This window comes from Pseudophryne corroboree, chromosome 3 (assembly GCF_028390025.1).
Source record: "Pseudophryne corroboree isolate aPseCor3 chromosome 3, aPseCor3.hap2, whole genome shotgun sequence".
NCBI lineage: Eukaryota > Metazoa > Chordata > Amphibia > Anura > Myobatrachidae > Pseudophryne > Pseudophryne corroboree.
This window is the reverse complement of record NC_086446.1, coordinates 139556644-139578947: the sequence shown is the minus strand read 5'-3', so window position 1 is coordinate 139578947 and position 22304 is coordinate 139556644. Positions and strand designations below refer to the sequence as shown.

The window sequence follows — 22304 nt, the reverse complement described above, 5'->3', positions numbered from 1 at the left end:
CTCTGATTACATCAGAGAAGGCCAGGTACCCTACACCATAAGAGGGGGTTTGAAATTTTGACTTGTCTACTTAAAGATCACCAAAATCTGATAACAAGGTCAATTACGTCCCTGGGTGGGATTGAACCACCAACCTTTTGGTTTATAGCCGTACACACTAACTGATTGCGCCACAGAGACACTTTGCAAAAGTACATACTGACAAAGGCTAATAAGCATTCATCTAAAACGTTTCCTAGAAAAACCTAAAAAAAGTCAATAATCTGGAGAGTTTTTGTAAGATGTTTCTTCCATCCACCAACGAAGAAACACATTGGTACTTTCCCATGATGAGTGAGTGCTTCAGGATCTCTTGCACTTACATGTGCAGCAGAGTACTGCAATGGAAGCATGCTGGGCCCATAACCCAGAGGTAGGCAGATTAAAACTATCCTCTGCTATATGCATTTTTTTTGTTAATTAAAGTAATCCAAAACTGGGATTGATATTTTTGCTCTTTTATTTTTCATTAAAGTACAATAACTTTTACCATTTTAATTTGTTTTAATAGTATATTGAAAGTATTGTTTTCTTTTAAAAATCCACTTAATTTTCTTTACCCTATTATTAAAATGGTAATTGACAAAAACAAACTACATTGTCATCAGAAGAGCAATACAAAATGTACAAGTGATATATTAAAATCATCTTTCCAGCTTGAATTTCAATGATGCATTGGGGCAACGATTTTGTGAGAAACATTTTCACCCTTAAATAAAGATTTTCTTAATTCCTTACCTGTGTGCTAATTAGATATCACCTTGTTTTCACATTAAACAGACTTCCACATGAGAAAGCAGCAAGGATGCAGTGGCGTTAATGTTTCCTGGTGTCAACCTGTATTATTTCAGTAGACATTGAAATGAGGATGCATCTTGCTGCCTTTCCAATGAAGCAAGTTTAATTTAGTAATAGGTGAAAAACCATCCTTACAAAGGTGTTAATCAGAGACTTGGCTTTGTGGACACTTTTCAGAGAACAAATTTGTTAGCATAAAAATAAAGCCAGAAAATGAAGAGCTGTTTAATCACTCAATTGGATTTTTTTGCCAGCATATTTCTTTTTCTCTGCAACCCACTGCTAAATTGTGCTTCCTAGCTGTTTTTATAAAATCACTGAATCAAATCTAACTCTGATTACATCAGAGAAGGCCAGGTACCCTACACCATAAGAGGGGGTTTGAAATTTTGACTTGTCTACTTAAAGATCACCAAAATCTGATAACAAGGTCAATTACGTCCCTGGGTGGGATTGAACCACCAACCTTTTGGTTAATAGCCATATACACTAACTGATTGCGCCACAGAGACACTTTGCAAAAGTACATACTGACAAAGGCTAATAAGCATTCATCTAAAACGTTTCCTAGAAAAACTTTAAAAAGTCAATAATCTGGAGAGTTTTTGTAAGATGTTTCTTCCATCAACCAACGAAGAAACACATTGGTACTTTCCCATGATGACTGAGTGCTTCAGGATCTCTTGCACTTACATGTGCAGCAGAGTACTGCAATGGAAGCATGCTGGGCCCATAACCCAGAGGTAGGCAGAATGAAACTATCCTTTGCTATATGCATATTTTTTTGTTAATTTAAGTAATCAAAACTGGGATTGATATTTTTGCTCTTTTATTTTTACTTAAAGTACAATAACTTTTACCATTTTAATTTGTTTTAATAGTATATTGACAGTATAGTTTTCTTTAAAAAATCCACTTAATTTTCTTTACCCTATTATTAAAAGGGTAATTGACAAAAACAAACTACATTGTCACCAGAAGAGCAATACAAAATGTACAAGTGATATATTAAAATCATCTTTCCAGCTTGACTTTCAATGATGCATTGGGGCAACGATTTTGTGAGAAACATCTTCACCCTTAAATAAAGATTTTCTTAATTCCTTACCTGTGTGCTAATTAGATATCACCTTGTTTTCACATTAAACAGACTTCCACATGAGAAAGCAGCAAGGATGCAGTGGCGTTAATGTTTCCTTGTGTCAACCCGTATTATTTCAGTAGACATTGAAATGAGGATGCATCTTGCTGCCTTTCCAATGAAGCAAATTTAATTTAGTAATAGGTTAAAAACCATCCCTACAAAGGTGTTAATCAGAGACTTGGCTTTGTGGACACTTTTCAAAGAACAAATTTGTTAGCATAAAAATAAAGCCAGAAAATTAAGAGCTGTTTAATCACTCAATTGGATTTTTTTTGCCAGCATATTTCTTTTTCTCTGCAACCCACTGCTAAATTGTGCTTCCTAGCTGTTTTTATAAAATCACTGAATCAAATCTAACTCTGATTACATCAGAGAAGGCCAGGTACCCTACACCATAAGAGGGGGTTTGAAATTTTGACTTGTCTACTTAAAGATCACCAAAATCTGATAACAAGGTCAATTACGTCCCTGGGTGGGATTGAACCACCAACCTTTTGGTTTATAGCCGTACACACTAACTGATTGCGCCACAGAGACACTTTGCAAAAGTACATACTGACAAAGGCTAATAAGCATTCATCTAAAACGTTTCCTAGAAAAACTTTAAAAAGTCAATAATCTGGAGAGTTTTTGTAAGATGTTTCTTCCATCCACCAACGAAGAAACACATTGGTACTTTCCCATGATGAGTGAGTGCTTCAGGATCTCTTGCACTTACATGTGCAGCAGAGTACTGCAATGGAAGCATGCTGGGCCCATAACCCAGAGGTAGGCAGATTAAAACTATCCTCTGCTATATGCATTTTTTTTGTTAATTAAAGTAATCCAAAACTGGGATTGATATTTTTGCTCTTTTATTTTTCATTAAAGTACAATAACTTTTACCATTTTGATTTGTTTTAATAGTATATTGAAAGTATTGTTTTCTTTTAAAAATCCACTTAATTTTCTTTACCCTATTATTAAAATGGTAATTGACAAAAACAAACTACATTGTCATCAGAAGAGCAATACAAAATGTACAAGTGATATATTAAAATCATCTTTTCAGCTTGAATTTCAATGATGCATTGGGGCAACGATTTTGTGAGAAACATTTTCACCCTTAAATAAAGATTTTCTTAATTCCTTACCTGTGTGCTAATTAGATATCACCTTGTTTTCACATTAAACAGACTTCCACATGAGAAAGCAGCAAGGATGCAGTGGCGTTAATGTTTCCTTGTGTCAACCCGTATTATTTCAGTAGACATTGCAATGAGGATGCATCTTGCTGCCTTTCCAATGAAGCAAATTTAATTTAGTAATAGGTGAAAAACCATCCCTACAAAGGTGTTAATCAGAGACTTGGCTTTGTGGACACTTTTCAGAGAACAAATTTGTTAGCATAAAAATAAAGCCAGAAAATAAGGAGCTGTTTAATCACTCAATTGGATTTTTTTTGCCAGCATATTTCTTTTTCTCTGCAACCCACTGCTAAATTGTGCTTCCTAGCTGTTTTTATTAAATCACTGAATCAAATCTAACTCTGATTACATCAGAAAAGGCCAGGTACCCTACACCATAACAGGGGGTTTGAAATTTTGACTTGTCTACTTAAAGATCACCAAAATCTGATAACAAGGTCAATTACGTCCCTGGGTGGGATTGAACCACCAACCTTTTGGTTAGTAGCCGAACACACTAACCGATTGCACCACAGAGACACTTCGCAAAAAGGACATACTGACAAAGGCTAATAAGCATACATCTAGAACGTTTCCTAGAAAAACTTTAAAAAGTCAATAATCTGGAGAGTTTTTGTAAAATGTTTCTTCCATCAACCAACGAGAAACACATTGGTACTTTCCCATGATGAGTGAGTGCTTCAGGATCTCTTGCACTTACATGTGCAGCAGAGTACAGCAATGGAAGCATGCTGGGCCCATAACCCAGCGGTAGGCAGATTGAAACTATCCTCTGCTATATGCATTTTTTTTTGTTAATTAAAGTAATCCAAAACTGGGATTGATATTTTGGCTCTTTTATTTTTACTTAAAGTACAATAACTTTTACCATTTTAATTTGTTTTAATAGTATATTGACAGTATTGTTTTCTTTCAAAAATCCACTTAATTTTCTTTACCCTATTATTAAAATGGTAATTGACAAAAACAAACTACATTGTCACCAGAAGAGCAATACAAAATGTACAAGTGATATATTAAAATCATCTTTCCAGCTTGAATTTCAATGATGCATTGGGGCAACGATTTTGTGAGAAACATCTTCACCCTTAAATAAAGATTTTCTTAATTCCTTACCTGTGTGCTAATTAGATATCACCTTGTTTTCACATTAAACAGACTTCCACATGAGAAAGCAGCAAGGATGCAGTGGCGTTAATGTTTCCTGGTGTCAACCTGTATTATTTCAGTAGACATTGAAATGAGGATGCATCTTGCTGCCTTTCCAATGAAGCAAGTTTAATTTAGTAATAGGTGAAAAACCATCCTTACAAAGGTGTTAATCAGAGACTTGGCTTTGTGGACACTTTTCAGAGAACAAATTTGTTAGCATAAAAATAAAGCCAGAAAATGAAGAGCTGTTTAATCACTCAATTGGATTTTTTTGCCAGCATATTTCTTTTTCTCTGCAACCCACTGCTAAATTGTGCTTCCTAGCTGTTTTTATAAAATCACTGAATCAAATCTAACTCTGATTACATCAGAGAAGGCCAGGTACCCTACACCATAAGAGGGGGTTTGAAATTTTGACTTGTCTACTTAAAGATCACCAAAATCTGATAACAAGGTCAATTACGTCCCTGGGTGGGATTGAACCACCAACCTTTTGGTTAATAGCCATATACACTAACTGATTGCGCCACAGAGACACTTTGCAAAAGTACATACTGACAAAGGCTAATAAGCATTCATCTAAAACGTTTCCTAGAAAAACTTTAAAAAGTCAATAATCTGGAGAGTTTTTGTAAGATGTTTCTTCCATCAACCAACGAAGAAACACATTGGTACTTTCCCATGATGACTGAGTGCTTCAGGATCTCTTGCACTTACATGTGCAGCAGAGTACTGCAATGGAAGCATGCTGGGCCCATAACCCAGAGGTAGGCAGAATGAAACTATCCTTTGCTATATGCATATTTTTTTGTTAATTTAAGTAATCAAAACTGGGATTGATATTTTTGCTCTTTTATTTTTACTTAAAGTACAATAACTTTTACCATTTTAATTTGTTTTAATAGTATATTGACAGTATAGTTTTCTTTAAAAAATCCACTTAATTTTCTTTACCCTATTATTAAAAGGGTAATTGACAAAAACAAACTACATTGTCACCAGAAGAGCAATACAAAATGTACAAGTGATATATTAAAATCATCTTTCCAGCTTGACTTTCAATGATGCATTGGGGCAACGATTTTGTGAGAAACATCTTCACCCTTAAATAAAGATTTTCTTAATTCCTTACCTGTGTGCTAATTAGATATCACCTTGTTTTCACATTAAACAGACTTCCACATGAGAAAGCAGCAAGGATGCAGTGGCGTTAATGTTTCCTTGTGTCAACCCGTATTATTTCAGTAGACATTGAAATGAGGATGCATCTTGCTGCCTTTCCAATGAAGCAAATTTAATTTAGTAATAGGTTAAAAACCATCCCTACAAAGGTGTTAATCAGAGACTTGGCTTTGTGGACACTTTTCAAAGAACAAATTTGTTAGCATAAAAATAAAGCCAGAAAATTAAGAGCTGTTTAATCACTCAATTGGATTTTTTTTGCCAGCATATTTCTTTTTCTCTGCAACCCACTGCTAAATTGTGCTTCCTAGCTGTTTTTATAAAATCACTGAATCAAATCTAACTCTGATTACATCAGAGAAGGCCAGGTACCCTACACCATAAGAGGGGGTTTGAAATTTTGACTTGTCTACTTAAAGATCACCAAAATCTGATAACAAGGTCAATTACGTCCCTGGGTGGGATTGAACCACCAACCTTTTGGTTTATAGCCGTACACACTAACTGATTGCGCCACAGAGACACTTTGCAAAAGTACATACTGACAAAGGCTAATAAGCATTCATCTAAAACGTTTCCTAGAAAAACTTTAAAAAGTCAATAATCTGGAGAGTTTTTGTAAGATGTTTCTTCCATCCACCAACGAAGAAACACATTGGTACTTTCCCATGATGAGTGAGTGCTTCAGGATCTCTTGCACTTACATGTGCAGCAGAGTACTGCAATGGAAGCATGCTGGGCCCATAACCCAGAGGTAGGCAGATTAAAACTATCCTCTGCTATATGCATTTTTTTTGTTAATTAAAGTAATCCAAAACTGGGATTGATATTTTTGCTCTTTTATTTTTCATTAAAGTACAATAACTTTTACCATTTTGATTTGTTTTAATAGTATATTGAAAGTATTGTTTTCTTTTAAAAATCCACTTAATTTTCTTTACCCTATTATTAAAATGGTAATTGACAAAAACAAACTACATTGTCATCAGAAGAGCAATACAAAATGTACAAGTGATATATTAAAATCATCTTTTCAGCTTGAATTTCAATGATGCATTGGGGCAACGATTTTGTGAGAAACATTTTCACCCTTAAATAAAGATTTTCTTAATTCCTTACCTGTGTGCTAATTAGATATCACCTTGTTTTCACATTAAACAGACTTCCACATGAGAAAGCAGCAAGGATGCAGTGGCGTTAATGTTTCCTTGTGTCAACCCGTATTATTTCAGTAGACATTGCAATGAGGATGCATCTTGCTGCCTTTCCAATGAAGCAAATTTAATTTAGTAATAGGTGAAAAACCATCCCTACAAAGGTGTTAATCAGAGACTTGGCTTTGTGGACACTTTTCAGAGAACAAATTTGTTAGCATAAAAATAAAGCCAGAAAATAAGGAGCTGTTTAATCACTCAATTGGATTTTTTTTGCCAGCATATTTCTTTTTCTCTGCAACCCACTGCTAAATTGTGCTTCCTAGCTGTTTTTATTAAATCACTGAATCAAATCTAACTCTGATTACATCAGAAAAGGCCAGGTACCCTACACCATAACAGGGGGTTTGAAATTTTGACTTGTCTACTTAAAGATCACCAAAATCTGATAACAAGGTCAATTACGTCCCTGGGTGGGATTGAACCACCAACCTTTTGGTTAGTAGCCGAACACACTAACCGATTGCACCACAGAGACACTTCGCAAAAAGGACATACTGACAAAGGCTAATAAGCATACATCTAGAACGTTTCCTAGAAAAACTTTAAAAAGTCAATAATCTGGAGAGTTTTTGTAAAATGTTTCTTCCATCAACCAACGAGAAACACATTGGTACTTTCCCATGATGAGTGAGTGCTTCAGGATCTCTTGCACTTACATGTGCAGCAGAGTACAGCAATGGAAGCATGCTGGGCCCATAACCCAGCGGTAGGCAGATTGAAACTATCCTCTGCTATATGCATTTTTTTTTGTTAATTAAAGTAATCCAAAACTGGGATTGATATTTTGGCTCTTTTATTTTTACTTAAAGTACAATAACTTTTACCATTTTAATTTGTTTTAATAGTATATTGACAGTATTGTTTTCTTTCAAAAATCCACTTAATTTTCTTTACCCTATTATTAAAATGGTAATTGACAAAAACAAACTACATTGTCACCAGAAGAGCAATACAAAATGTACAAGTGATATATTAAAATCATCTTTCCAGCTTGAATTTCAATGATGCATTGGGGCAACAATTTTGTGAGAAACATCTTCACCCTTAAATAAAGATTTTCTTAATTCCTTACCTGTGTGCTAATTAGATATCACCTTGTTTTCACATTAAACAGACTTCTACATGAGAAAGCAGCAAGGATGCAGTGGCGTTAATGTTTCCTTGTGTCAACCCGTATTATTTCAGTAGACATTGAAATGAGGATGCATCTTGCTGCCTTTCCAATGAAGCAAATTTAATTTAGTAATAGGTTAAAAACCATCCCTACAAAGGTGTTAATCAGAGACTTGGCTTTGTGGACACTTTTCAAAGAACAAATTTGTTAGCATAAAAATAAATCCAGAAAATTAAGAGCTGTTTAATCACTCAATTGGATTTTTTTGCCAGCATATTTCTTTTTCTCTGCAACCCACTGCTAAATTGTGCTTCCTAGCTGTTTTTATAAAATCACTGAATCAAATCTAACTCTGATTACATCAGAGAAGGCCAGGTACCCTACACCATAAGAGGGGGTTTGAAATTTTGACTTGTCTACTTAAAGATCACCAAAATCTGATAACAAGGTCAATTACGTCCCTGGGTGGGATTGAACCACCAACCTTTTGGTTTATAGCCGTACACACTAACTGATTGCGCCACAGAGACACTTTGCAAAAGTACATACTGACAAAGGCTAATAAGCATTCATCTAAAACGTTTCCTAGAAAAACTTTAAAAAGTCAATAATCTGGAGAGTTTTTGTAAGATGTTTCTTCCATCCACCAACGAATAAACACATTGGTACTTTCCCATGATGAGTGAGTGCTTCAGGATCTCTTGCACTTACATGTGCAGCAGAGTACTGCAATGGAAGCATGCTGGGCCCATAACCCAGAGGTAGGCAGATTAAAACTATCCTCTGCTATATGCATTTTTTTTGTTAATTAAAGTAATCCAAAACTGGGATTGATATTTTTGCTCTTTTATTTTTCATTAAAGTACAATAACTTTTACCATTTTAATTTGTTTTAATAGTATATTGAAAGTATTGTTTTCTTTTAAAAATCCACTTAATTTTCTTTACCCTATTATTAAAATGGTAATTGACAAAAACAAACTACATTGTCATCAGAAGAGCAATACAAAATGTACAAGTGATATATTAAAATCATCTTTCCAGCTTGAATTTCAATGATGCATTGGGGCAACGATTTTGTGAGAAACATTTTCACCCTTAAATAAAGATTTTCTTAATTCCTTACCTGTGTGCTAATTAGATATCACCTTGTTTTCACATTAAACAGACTTCCACATGAGAAAGCAGCAAGGATGCAGTGGCGTTAATGTTTCCTGGTGTCAACCTGTATTATTTCAGTAGACATTGAAATGAGGATGCATCTTGCTGCCTTTCCAATGAAGCAAGTTTAATTTAGTAATAGGTGAAAAACCATCCTTACAAAGGTGTTAATCAGAGACTTGGCTTTGTGGACACTTTTCAGAGAACAAATTTGTTAGCATAAAAATAAAGCCAGAAAATGAAGAGCTGTTTAATCACTCAATTGGATTTTTTTGCCAGCATATTTCTTTTTCTCTGCAACCCACTGCTAAATTGTGCTTCCTAGCTGTTTTTATAAAATCACTGAATCAAATCTAACTCTGATTACATCAGAGAAGGCCAGGTACCCTACACCATAAGAGGGGGTTTGAAATTTTGACTTGTCTACTTAAAGATCACCAAAATCTGATAACAAGGTCAATTACGTCCCTGGGTGGGATTGAACCACCAACCTTTTGGTTAATAGCCATATACACTAACTGATTGCGCCACAGAGACACTTTGCAAAAGTACATACTGACAAAGGCTAATAAGCATTCATCTAAAACGTTTCCTAGAAAAACTTTAAAAAGTCAATAATCTGGAGAGTTTTTGTAAGATGTTTCTTCCATCAACCAACGAAGAAACACATTGGTACTTTCCCATGATGACTGAGTGCTTCAGGATCTCTTGCACTTACATGTGCAGCAGAGTACTGCAATGGAAGCATGCTGGGCCCATAACCCAGAGGTAGGCAGAATGAAACTATCCTTTGCTATATGCATATTTTTTTGTTAATTTAAGTAATCAAAACTGGGATTGATATTTTTGCTCTTTTATTTTTACTTAAAGTACAATAACTTTTACCATTTTAATTTGTTTTAATAGTATATTGACAGTATAGTTTTCTTTAAAAAATCCACTTAATTTTCTTTACCCTATTATTAAAAGGGTAATTGACAAAAACAAACTACATTGTCACCAGAAGAGCAATACAAAATGTACAAGTGATATATTAAAATCATCTTTCCAGCTTGACTTTCAATGATGCATTGGGGCAACGATTTTGTGAGAAACATCTTCACCCTTAAATAAAGATTTTCTTAATTCCTTACCTGTGTGCTAATTAGATATCACCTTGTTTTCACATTAAACAGACTTCCACATGAGAAAGCAGCAAGGATGCAGTGGCGTTAATGTTTCCTTGTGTCAACCCGTATTATTTCAGTAGACATTGAAATGAGGATGCATCTTGCTGCCTTTCCAATGAAGCAAATTTAATTTAGTAATAGGTTAAAAACCATCCCTACAAAGGTGTTAATCAGAGACTTGGCTTTGTGGACACTTTTCAAAGAACAAATTTGTTAGCATAAAAATAAAGCCAGAAAATTAAGAGCTGTTTAATCACTCAATTGGATTTTTTTTGCCAGCATATTTCTTTTTCTCTGCAACCCACTGCTAAATTGTGCTTCCTAGCTGTTTTTATAAAATCACTGAATCAAATCTAACTCTGATTACATCAGAGAAGGCCAGGTACCCTACACCATAAGAGGGGGTTTGAAATTTTGACTTGTCTACTTAAAGATCACCAAAATCTGATAACAAGGTCAATTACGTCCCTGGGTGGGATTGAACCACCAACCTTTTGGTTTATAGCCGTACACACTAACTGATTGCGCCACAGAGACACTTTGCAAAAGTACATACTGACAAAGGCTAATAAGCATTCATCTAAAATGTTTCCTAGAAAAACTTTAAAAAGTCAATAATCTGGAGAGTTTTTGTAAGATGTTTCTTCCATCCACCAACGAAGAAACACATTGGTACTTTCCCATGATGAGTGAGTGCTTCAGGATCTCTTGCACTTACATGTGCAGCAGAGTACTGCAATGGAAGCATGCTGGGCCCATAACCCAGAGGTAGGCAGATTAAAACTATCCTCTGCTATATGCATTTTTTTTTGTTAATTAAAGTAATCCAAAACTGGGATTGATATTTTTGCTCTTTTATTTTTCATTAAAGTACAATAACTTTTACCATTTTAATTTGTTTTAATAGTATATTGAAAGTATTGTTTTCTTTTAAAAATCCACTTAATTTTCTTTACCCTATTATTAAAATGGTAATTGACAAAAACAAACTACATTGTCATCAGAAGAGCAATACAAAATGTACAAGTGATATATTAAAATCATCTTTCCAGCTTGAATTTCAATGATGCATTGGGGCAACGATTTTGTGAGAAACATTTTCACCCTTAAATAAAGATTTTCTTAATTCCTTACCTGTGTGCAAATTAGATATCACCTTGTTTTCACATTAAACAGACTTCCACATGAGAAAGCAGCAAGGATGCAGTGGCGTTAATGTTTCCTGGTGTCAACCTGTATTATTTCAGTAGACATTGAAATGAGGATGCATCTTGCTGCCTTTCCAATGAAGCAAGTTTAATTTAGTAATAGGTGAAAAACCATCCTTACAAAGGTGTTAATCAGAGACTTGGCTTTGTGGACACTTTTCAGAGAACAAATTTGTTAGCATAAAAATAAAGCCAGAAAATGAAGAGCTGTTTAATCACTCAATTGGATTTTTTTGCCAGCATATTTCTTTTTCTCTGCAACCCACTGCTAAATTGTGCTTCCTAGCTGTTTTTATAAAATCACTGAATCAAATCTAACTCTGATTACATCAGAGAAGGCCAGGTACCCTACACCATAAGAGGGGGTTTGAAATTTTGATTTGTCTACTTAAAGATCACCAAAATCTGATAACAAGGTCAAATACATCCCTGGGTGGGATTGAACCACCAACCTTTTGGTTAATAGCCGTGCACACTAACTGATTACGCCACAGAGACACTTTGCAAAAGTCCATACTGACAAAGGCTAATAAGCATTCATCTAAAACGTTTCCTAGAAAAACTTTAAAAAGTCAATAATCTGGAGAGTTTTTGTAAGATGTTTCTTCCATCAACCAACGAAGAAACACATTGGTACTTTCCCATGATGACTGAGTGCTTCAGGATCTCTTGCACTTACATGTGCAGCAGAGTACTGCAATGGAAGCATGCTGGGCCCATAACCCAGAGGTAGGCAGATTGAAACTATCCTTTGCTATATGCATTTTTTTTTGTTAATTTAAGAAATCAAAACTGGGATTGATATTTTTGCTCTTTTATTTTTACTTAAAGTACAATAACTTTTACCATTTTAATTTGTTTTAATAGTATATTGACAGTATAGTTTTCTTTAAAAAATCCACTTAATTTTCTTTACCCTATTATTAAAAGGGTAATTGACAAAAACAAACTACATTGTCACCAGAAGAGCAATACAAAATGTACAAGTGATATATTAAAATCATCTTTCCAGCTTGAATTTCAATGATGCATTGGGGCAACGATTTTGTGAGAAACATCTTCACCCTTAAATAAAGATTTTCTTAATTCCTTACCTGTGTGCTAATTAGATATCACCTTGTTTTCACATTAAACAGACTTCCACATGAGAAAGCAGCAAGGATGCAGTGGCGTTAATGTTTCCTTGTGTCAACCCGTATTATTTCAGTAGACATTGAAATGAGGATGCATCTTGCTGCCTTTCCAATGAAGCAAATTTAATTTAGTAATAGGTGAAAAACCATCCCTACAAAGGTGTTAATCAGAGACTTGGCTTTGTGGACACTTTTCAAAGAACAAATTTGTTAGCATAAAAATAAAGCCAGAAAATTAAGAGCTGTTTAATCACTCAATTGGATTTTTTTGCCAGCATATTTCTTTTTCTCTGCAACCCACTGCTAAATTGTGCTTCCTAGCTGTTTTTATAAAATCACTGAATCAAATCTAACTCTGATTACATCAGAGAAGGCCAGGTACCCTACACCATAAGAGGGGGTTTGAAATTTTGACTTGTCTACTTAAAGATCACCAAAATCTGATAACAAGGTCAATTACGTCCCTGGGTGGGATTGAACCACCAACCTTTTGGTTTATAGCCATACACACTAACTGATTGCACCACAGAGACACTTTTCAAAAGTACAAACTGACAAAGGCTAATAAGCATTCATCTAAAACGTTTCCTAGAAAAACTTTAAAAAGTCAATAATCTGGAGAGTTTTTGTAAGATGTTTCTTCCATCCACCAACGAAGAAACACATTGGTACTTTCCCATGATGAGTGAGTGCTTCAGGATCTCTTGCACTTACATGTGCAGCAGAGTACTGCAATGGAAGCATGCTGGGCCCATAACCCAGTGGTAGGCAGATTGAAACTATCCTTTGCTATATGCATTTTTTTTGTTAATTTAAGTAATCAAAACTGGGATTGATATTTTTGCTCTTTTATTTTTCATTAAAGTACAATAACTTTTACTATTTTAATTTGTTTTAATAGTATATTGAAAGTATTGTTTTCTTTTAAAAATCCACTTAATTTTCTTTACCCTATTATTAAAATGGTAATTGACAAAAACAAACTACATTGTCACCAGAAGAGCAATACAAAATGTACAAGTGATATATTAAAATCATCTTTCCAGCTTGAATTTCAATGATGCATTGGGGCAACGATTTTGTGAGAAACATTTTCACCCTTAAATAAAGATTTTCTTAATTCCTTACCTGTGTACTAATTAGATATCACCTTGTTTTCACATTAAACAGACTTCCACATGAGAAAGCAGCAAGGATGCAGTGGCGTTAATGTTTCCTGGTGTCAACCTGTATTATTTCAGTAGACATTGAAATGAGGATGCATCTTGCTGCCTTTCCAATGAAGCAAGTTTAATTTAGTAATAGGTGAAAAACCATCCTTACAAAGGTGTTAATCAGAGACTTGGCTTTGTGGACACTTTTCAGAGAACAAATTTGTTAGCATAAAAATAAAGCCAGAAAATGAAGAGCTGTTTAATCACTCAATTGGATTTTTTTGCCAGCATATTTCTTTTTCTCTGCAACCCACTGCTAAATTGTGCTTCCTAGCTGTTTTTATAAAATCACTGAATCAAATCTAACTCTGATTACATCAGAGAAGGCCAGGTACCCTACACCATAAGAGGGGGTTTGAAATTTTGACTTGTCTACTTAAAGATCACCAAAATCTGATAACAAGGTCAATTACATCCCTGGGTGGGATTGAACCACCAACCTTTTGGTTAATAGCCATACACACTAACTGATTGCGCCACAGAGACACTTTGCAAAAGTACATACTGACAAAGGCTAATAAGCATTCATCTAAAACGTTTCCTAGAAAAACTTTAAAAAGTCAATAATCTGGAGAGTTTTTGTAAGATGTTTCTTCCATCAACCAACGAAGAAACACATTGGTACTTTCCCAGGATGAGTGAGTGCTTCAGGATCTATTGCACTTACATGTGCAGCAGAGTACAGCAATGGAAGCATGCTGGGCACATAACCCAGAGGTAGGCAGATTGAAACTATCCTCTGCTATATGCATTTTTTTTTTTTATTAAAGTAATCCAAAACTGGGATTGATATGTTGGCTCTTTTATTTTTACTTACAGTACAATAACTTTTACCATTTTAATTTGTTTTAATAGTATATTGACAGTATTGTTTTCTTTCAAAAATCCACTTAATTTTCTTTACCCTATTATTAAAATGGTAATTTACAAAAACAAACTACATTGTCACCAGAAGAGCAATACAAAATGTACAAGTGATATATTAAAATCATCTTTCCAGCTTGAATTTCAATGATGCATTGGGGCAACGATTTTGTGAGAAACATTTTCACCCTTAAATAAAGATTTTCTTAATTCCTTACCTGTGTGCTAATTAGATATCACCTTGTTTTCACATTAAACAGACTTCCACATGAGAAAGCAGCAAGGATGCAGTGGCGTTAATGTTTCCTGGTGTCAACCTGTATTATTTCAGTAGACATTGAAATGAGGATGCATCTTGCTGCCTTTCCAATGAAGCAAGTTTAATTTAGTAATAGGTTAAAAACCATCCTTACAAAGGTGTTAATCAGAGACTTGGCTTTGTGGACACTTTTCAGAGAACAAATTTGTTAGCATAAAAATAAAGCCAGAAAATGAAGAGCTGTTTAATCACTCAATTGGATTTTTTTTGCCAGCATATTTCTTTTTCTCTGCAACCCACTGCTGAATTGTGCTTCCTATCTGTTTTTATAAAATCACTGAATCAAATCTAACTCTGATTACATCAGAGAAGGCCAGGTACCCTACACCATAACAGGGGGTTTGAAATTTTGACTTGTCTACTTAAAGATCACCAAAATCTGATAACAAGGTCAATTACGTCCCTGGGTGGGATTGAACTACCAACCTTTTGGTTAGTAGCCAGACACACTAACCGATTGCGCCACAGAGACACTTTGTAAAAAGTACATACTGACAAAGGCTAATAAGCATACATCTAGAACGTTTCCTAGAAAAACTTTAAAAAGTCAATAATCTGGAGAGTTTTTGTAAGATGTTTCTTAGATCAACCAACGAAGAAACACATTGGTACTTTCCCATGATGAGTGAGTGCTTCAGGATCTCTTGCACTTACATGTGCAGCAGAGTACTGCAATGGAAGCATGCTGGGCCCATAACCCAGAGGTAGGCAGATTGAAACTATCCTTTGCTATATGCATTTTTTTTTTGTTAATTTAAGTAATCAAAACTGGGATTGATATTTTTGCTCTTTTATTTTTACTTAAAGTACAATAACTTTTACCATTTTAATTTGTTTTAATAGTATATTGACAGTATAGTTTTCTTTCAAAAATCCACTTAATTTTCTTTACCCTATTATTAAAATGGTAATTGACAAAAACAAACTACATTGTCACCAGAAGAGCAATACAAAATGTACAAGTGATATATTAAAATCATCTTTCCAGCTTGAATTTCAATGATGCATTGGGGCAACGATTTTGTGAGAAACATTTTCACCCTTAAATAAAGATTTTCTTAATTCCTTACCTGTGTGCTAATTAGATATCACCTTGTTTTCACATTAAACAGACTTCCACATGAGAAAGCAGCAAGGATGCAGTGGCGTTAATGTTTCCTGGTGTCAACCTGTATTATTTCAGTAGACATTGAAATGAGGATGCATCTTGCTGCCTTTCCAATGAAGCAAGTTTAATTTAGTAATAGGTTAAAAACCATCCTTACAAAGGTGTTAATCAGAGACTTGGCTTTGTGGACACTTTTCAGAGAACAAATTTGTTAGCATAAAAATAAAGCCAGAAAATGAAGAGCTGTTTAATCACTCAATTGGATTTTTTTTGCCAGCATATTTCTTTTTCTCTGCAACCCACTGCTAAATTGTGCTTCCTAGCTGTTTTTTATAAAATCACTGAATCAAATCTAACTCTGATTACATCAGAGAAGGCCAGGTACCCTACAACATAAAAGGGGGTTTGAAATTTTGACTTGTCTACTTAAAGATCACCCAAACCTGATCACAAGGTCAATTACATCCCTGGGTGGGATTGAACCACCAACCTTTTGGTTAGTAGCCAGACACACTAACCTATTGCGCCACAGAGACACTTTGCAAAAAGTACATACTGACAAAGGCTAATAAGCATTAATCTAGAACGTTTCCTAGAAAAACTTTAAAAAGTCAATAATCTGGAGAGTTTTTGTAAGACTTTTCTTAAATCAACCAACGAAGAAACACATTGGTACTTTCCCATGATGAGTGAGTGCTTCAGGATCTCTTGCACTTACATGTGCAGCAGAGTACAGCAATGGAAGCATGCTGGGCCCATTACCCAGAGGTAGGCAGATTGAAACTATCCTCTGCTATATGCATTTTTTTTGTTAATTAAAGTAATCCAAAACTGGGATTGATATGTTAGCTATTTTATGTTTACTTAAAGTACAATAACTTTTACCATTTTAATTTGTTTTAATAGTATATTGACAGTATTGTTTTCTTTCAAAAATCCACTTAATTTTCTTTACCCTATTATTAAAATGGTAATTGACAAAAACAAACTACATTGTCACCAGAAGAGCAATACAAAATGTACAAGTGATATATTAAAATCATCTTTCCAGCTTGAATTTCAATGATGCATTGGGGCAACGATTTTGTGAGAAACATCTTCACCCTTAAATAAAGATTTTCTTAATTCCTTACCTGTGTGCTAATTAGATATCACCTTGTTTTCACATTAAACAGACTTCCACATGAGAAAGCAGCAAGGATGCATTGGCGTTAATGTTTCCTGGTGTCAACCTATATTATTTCAGTAGACATTGAAATGAGGATGCATCTTGCTGCCTTTCCAATGAAGCAAGTTTAATTTAGTAATAGGTGAAAAACCATCCTTACAAAGGTGTTCATCAGAGACTTGGCTTTGTGGACACTTTTCAGAGAACACATTTGTTAGCATAAAAATAAAGCCAGAAAATGAAGAGCTGTTTAATCACTCAATTGGATTTTTCTGCCAGCATATTTTTTTTCTTTGCAACCCACTGCTAAATTGTGCTTCCTAGCTGTTTTTTATAAAATCACTTAATCAAATCTAACTCTGATTACATCAGAGAAGGCCAGGTACCCTACATCATAAGAGGGGGTTTGAAATTTTGACTTGTCCACTTAAAGATCACCAAAACCTGACCACAAGGTCACTTACATTCCTGGGTGGGATTGAACCACCAACCTTTTGGTTAGTAGCCAAACACACTAACTGATTGCACCACAGAGACACTTTGCAAAAGTGGATACTGACAAAGGCTAATAAGCATTCATCTAGAACGTTTCCTAGAAAAACTTTAAAAAGTCAATAATCTGGAGAGTTTTTGTAAGATGTTTCTTAGATCAACCAACGAAGAAACACATTGGTACTTTCCCATGATGAGTGAGTGCTTCAGGATCGCTTGCACTTACATGTGCAGCAGAGTACTGCAATGGAAGCATGCTGGGCCCATAACCCAGAGGTAGGCAGATTAAAACTATCCTCTGCTATATGTATTTTTTTTTAATTAAAGTAATCCAAAACTGGGATTGATATTTTAGCTCTTTTATTTTTCATTAAAGTACAATAACTTTTACTATTTTAATTTGTTTTAATAGTATATTGAAAGTATTGTTTTCTTTTAAAAATCCACTTAATTTTCTTTACCCTATTATTAAAATGGTAATTGACAAAAACAAACTACATTGTCACCAGAAGAGCAATACAAAATGTACAAGTGATAAATTAAAATCATCTTTCCAGCTTGAATTTCAATGATGCATTGGGGCAACGATTTTGTGAGAAACATTTTCACCATTAAATAAAGATTTTCTTAATTCCTTACCTGTGTGCTAATTAGATATCACCTTGTTTTCACATTAAACAGACTTCCACATGAGAAAGCAGCAAGGATGCAGTGGCGTTAATGTTTCCTGGTGTCAACCTGTATTATTTCAGTAGACATTGAAATGAGGATGCATCTTGCTGCCTTTCCAATGAAGCAAGTTTAATTTAGTAATAGGTGAAAAACCATCCTTACAAAGGTGTTAATCAGAGACTTGGCTTTGTGGACACTTTTCAGAGAACAAATTTGTTAGCATAAAAATAAAGCCAGAAAATGAAGAGCTGTTTAATCACTCAATTGGATTTTTTTGCCAGCATATTTCTTTTTCTCTGCAACCCACTGCTAAATTGTGCTTCCTAGCTGTTGTTATAAAATCACTGAATCAAATCTAACTCTGATTACATCAGAGAAGGCCAGGTACCCTACACCATAAGAGGGGGTTTGAAATTTTGACTTGTCTACTTAAAGATCACCAAAATCTGATAACAAGGTCAATTACGTCCCTGGGTGGGATTGACCCACCAACCTTTTGGTTAGTAGCTATACACATTAACTGATTGCGCCACAGAGACACTTTGCAAAAGTACATACTGACAAAGGCTAATAAGCATTCATCTAAAACGTTTCCTAGAAAAACTTTAAAAAGTCAATAATCTGGAGAGTTTTTGTAAGATGTTTCTTCCATCAACCAACGAAGAAACACATTGGTACTTTCCCAGGATGAGTGAGTGCTTCAGGATCTATTGCACTTACATGTGCAGCAGAGTACAGCAATGGAAGCATGCTGGGCACTTACCCAGAGGTAGGCAGATTGAAACTATCCTCTGCTATATGCATTTTTTTTTGTTAATTAAAGTAATCCAAAACTGGGATTGATATGTTGGCTCTTTTATTTTTACTTACAGTACAATAACTTTTACCATTTTAATTTGTTTTAATAGTATATTGACAGTATTGTTTTCTTTCAAAAATCCACTTAATTTTTTTTACCCTATTATTAAAATGGTAATTGACAAAAACAAACTACATTGTCACCAGAAGAGCAATACAAAATGTACAAGTGATATATTAAAATCATCTTTCCAGCTTGAATTTCAATGATGCATTGGGGCAACGATTTTGTGAGAAACATTTTCACCCTTAAATAAAGATTTTCTTAATTCCTTACCTGTGTGCTAATTAGATATCACCTTGTTTTCACATTAAACAGACTTCCACATGAGAAAGCAGCAAGGATGCAGTGGCGTTAATGTTTCCTGGTGTCAACCTGTATTATTTCAGTAGACATTGAAATGAGGATGCATCTTGCTGCCTTTCCAATGAAGCAAGTTTAATTTAGTAATAGGTTAAAAACCATCCTTACAAAGGTGTTAATCAGAGACTTGGCTTTGTGGACACTTTTCAGAGAACAAATTTGTTAGCATAAAAATAAAGCCAGAAAATTAAGAGCTGTTTAATCACTCAATTGGATTTTTTTTGCCAGCATATTTCTTTTTCTCTGCAACCCACTGCTAAATTGTGCTTCCTAGCTGTTTTTCTAAAATCACTGAATCAAATCTAACTCCATCAGAGAAGGCCACGTACCCTACACCAGAACAGGGGGTTTGAAATTTTGACTTGTCTACTTAAAGATCACCAAAATCTGATAACAAGGTCAAATACGTCCCTGGGTGGGATTGAACCACCAACCTTTTGGTTAATAGCCATGCACACTAACTGATTGCGCCACAGAGACACTTTGCAAAAGTCCATACTGACAAAGGCTAATAAGCATTCATCTAAAACGTTTCCTAGAAAAACTTTAAAAAGTCAATAATCTGGAGAGTTTTTGTAAGATGTTTCTTCCATCAACCAACGAAGAAACACATTGGTACTTTCCCTTGATGAGTGAGTGCTTCAGGATCTCTTGCACTTACATGTGCAGCAGAGTACAGCAATGGAAGCATGCTGGGCCCATAACCCAATGGTAGGCAGATTGAAACTATCCTCTGCTATATGCATTTTTTTTTGTTAAAGTAATCCAAAACTGGGATTGATATTTTGGCTCTTTTATTTTTACTTAAAGTACAATAACTTTTACCATTTTAATTTGTTTTAATAGTATATTGACAGTATTGTTTTCTTTCAAAAATCCACTTAATTTTCTTTACCCTATTATTAAAATGGTAATTGACAAAAACAAACTACATTGTCACCAGAAGAGCAATACAAAATGTACAAGTGATATATTAAAATCATCTTTCCAGCTTGAATTTCAATGATGCATTGGGGCAACGATTTTGTGAGAAACATCTTCACCCTTAAATAAAGATTTTCTTAATTCCTTACCTGTGTGCTAATTAGATATCACCTTGTTTTCACATTAAACAGACTTCCACATGAGAAAGCAGCAAGGATACAGTGGCGTTAATGTTTCCTGGTGTCAACCTGTATTATTTCAGTAGACATTGAAATGAGGATGCATCTTGCTGCCTTTCCAATGAAGCAAGTTTAATTTAGTAATAGGTGAAAAACCATCCCTACAAAGGTGTTAATCAGAGACTTGGCTTTGTGGACACTTTTCAAAGAACAAATTTGTTAGCATAAAAATAAAGCCAGAAAATGAAGAGCTGTTTAATCACTCAATTGGATTTTTTTTGCCAGCATATTTCTTTTTCTCTGCAACCCACTGCTAAATTGTGCTTCCTAGCTGTTTTTATAAAATCACTGAATCAAATCTAACTCTGATTACATCAGAGAAGGCCAGGTACCCTACACCATAACAGGGGGTTTGAAATTTTGACTTGTCTACTTAAAGATCACCAAAATCTGATAACAAGGTCAATTATGTCCCTGGTTGGGATTGAACCACCAACCTTTTTGATAGTAGCCGGACATACTAACCGATTGCGCCACAGAGACACTTTGCAAAAAGTACATACTGACAAAGTCTAATAAGCATACATCTAGAACGTATCCTAGAAAATCTTTAAAGAGTCAATAATCTGGAGAGTTTTTGTAAGATGTTTCTTCCATCAACCAATGAAGAAACACATTGGTACTTTCCCATGATGAGTGAGTGCTTCAGGATCTCTTGCACTTACATGTGCAGCAGAGTACTGCAATGGAAGCATGCTGGGCCCATAACCCAGAGGTAGGCAGATTGAAACTATCCTTTGCTATATGCATTTTTTTTGTTAATTTAAGTAATCAAAACTGGGATTGATATTTTTGCTCTTTTATTTTTACTTGAAGTACAATAACTTTTACCATTTTAATTTGTTTGAATAGTATATTGACAGTATAGTTTTCTTTAAAAAATCCACTTAATTTTCTTTACCCTATTATTAAAAGGGTAATTGACAAAAACAAACTACATTGTCACCAGAAGAGCAATACAAAATGTACAAGTGATATATTAAAATCATCTTTCCAGCTTGAATTTCAATGATGCATTGGGGCAACGATTTTGTGAGAAACATCTTCACCCTTAAATAAAGATTTTCTTAATTCCTTACCTGTGTGCTAATTAGATATCACCTTGTTTTCACATTAAACAGACTTCCACATGAGAAAGCAGCAAGGATGCAGTGGCGTTAATGTTTCCTGGTGTCAACCTGTATTATTTCAGTAGAAATTGAAATGAGGATGCATCTTGCTGCCTTTCCAATGAAGCAAGTTTAATTTAGTAATAGGTGAAAAACGATCCCTACAAAGGTGTTAATCAGAGACTTGGCTTTGTGGACACTTTTCAGAGAACAAATTTGTTAGCATAAAAATAAAGCCAGAAAATGAAGAGCTGTTTAATCACTCAATTGGATTTTTTTTGCCAGCATATTTCTTTTTCTCTGCAACCCACTGCTAAATTGTGCTTCCTATCTGTTTTTATAAAATCACTGAATCAAATCTAACTCTGATTACATCAGAGAAGGCCAGGTACCCTACACCATAACAGGGGGTTTGAAATTTTGACTTGTCTACTTAAAGATCACCAAAATCTGATAACAATGTCAATTA

At 34.6% G+C, this 22304-nt stretch overlaps 2 non-coding genes across 2 annotated transcripts; both read right to left on the bottom strand.

The window, feature by feature from the left end:
* Positions 1 to 3613: 3613 nt before the first annotated feature.
* TRNAS-ACU (transfer RNA serine (anticodon ACU)) lies at positions 3614 to 3687 on the bottom strand. Its single transcript has one exon. It is a non-coding gene; the product is annotated as a tRNA-Ser (tRNA).
* A 3433-nt stretch (positions 3688 to 7120) lies between these two features.
* TRNAS-ACU (transfer RNA serine (anticodon ACU)) lies at positions 7121 to 7194 on the bottom strand. Its single transcript has one exon. It is a non-coding gene; the product is annotated as a tRNA-Ser (tRNA).
* Positions 7195 to 22304: the final 15110 nt, after the last annotated feature.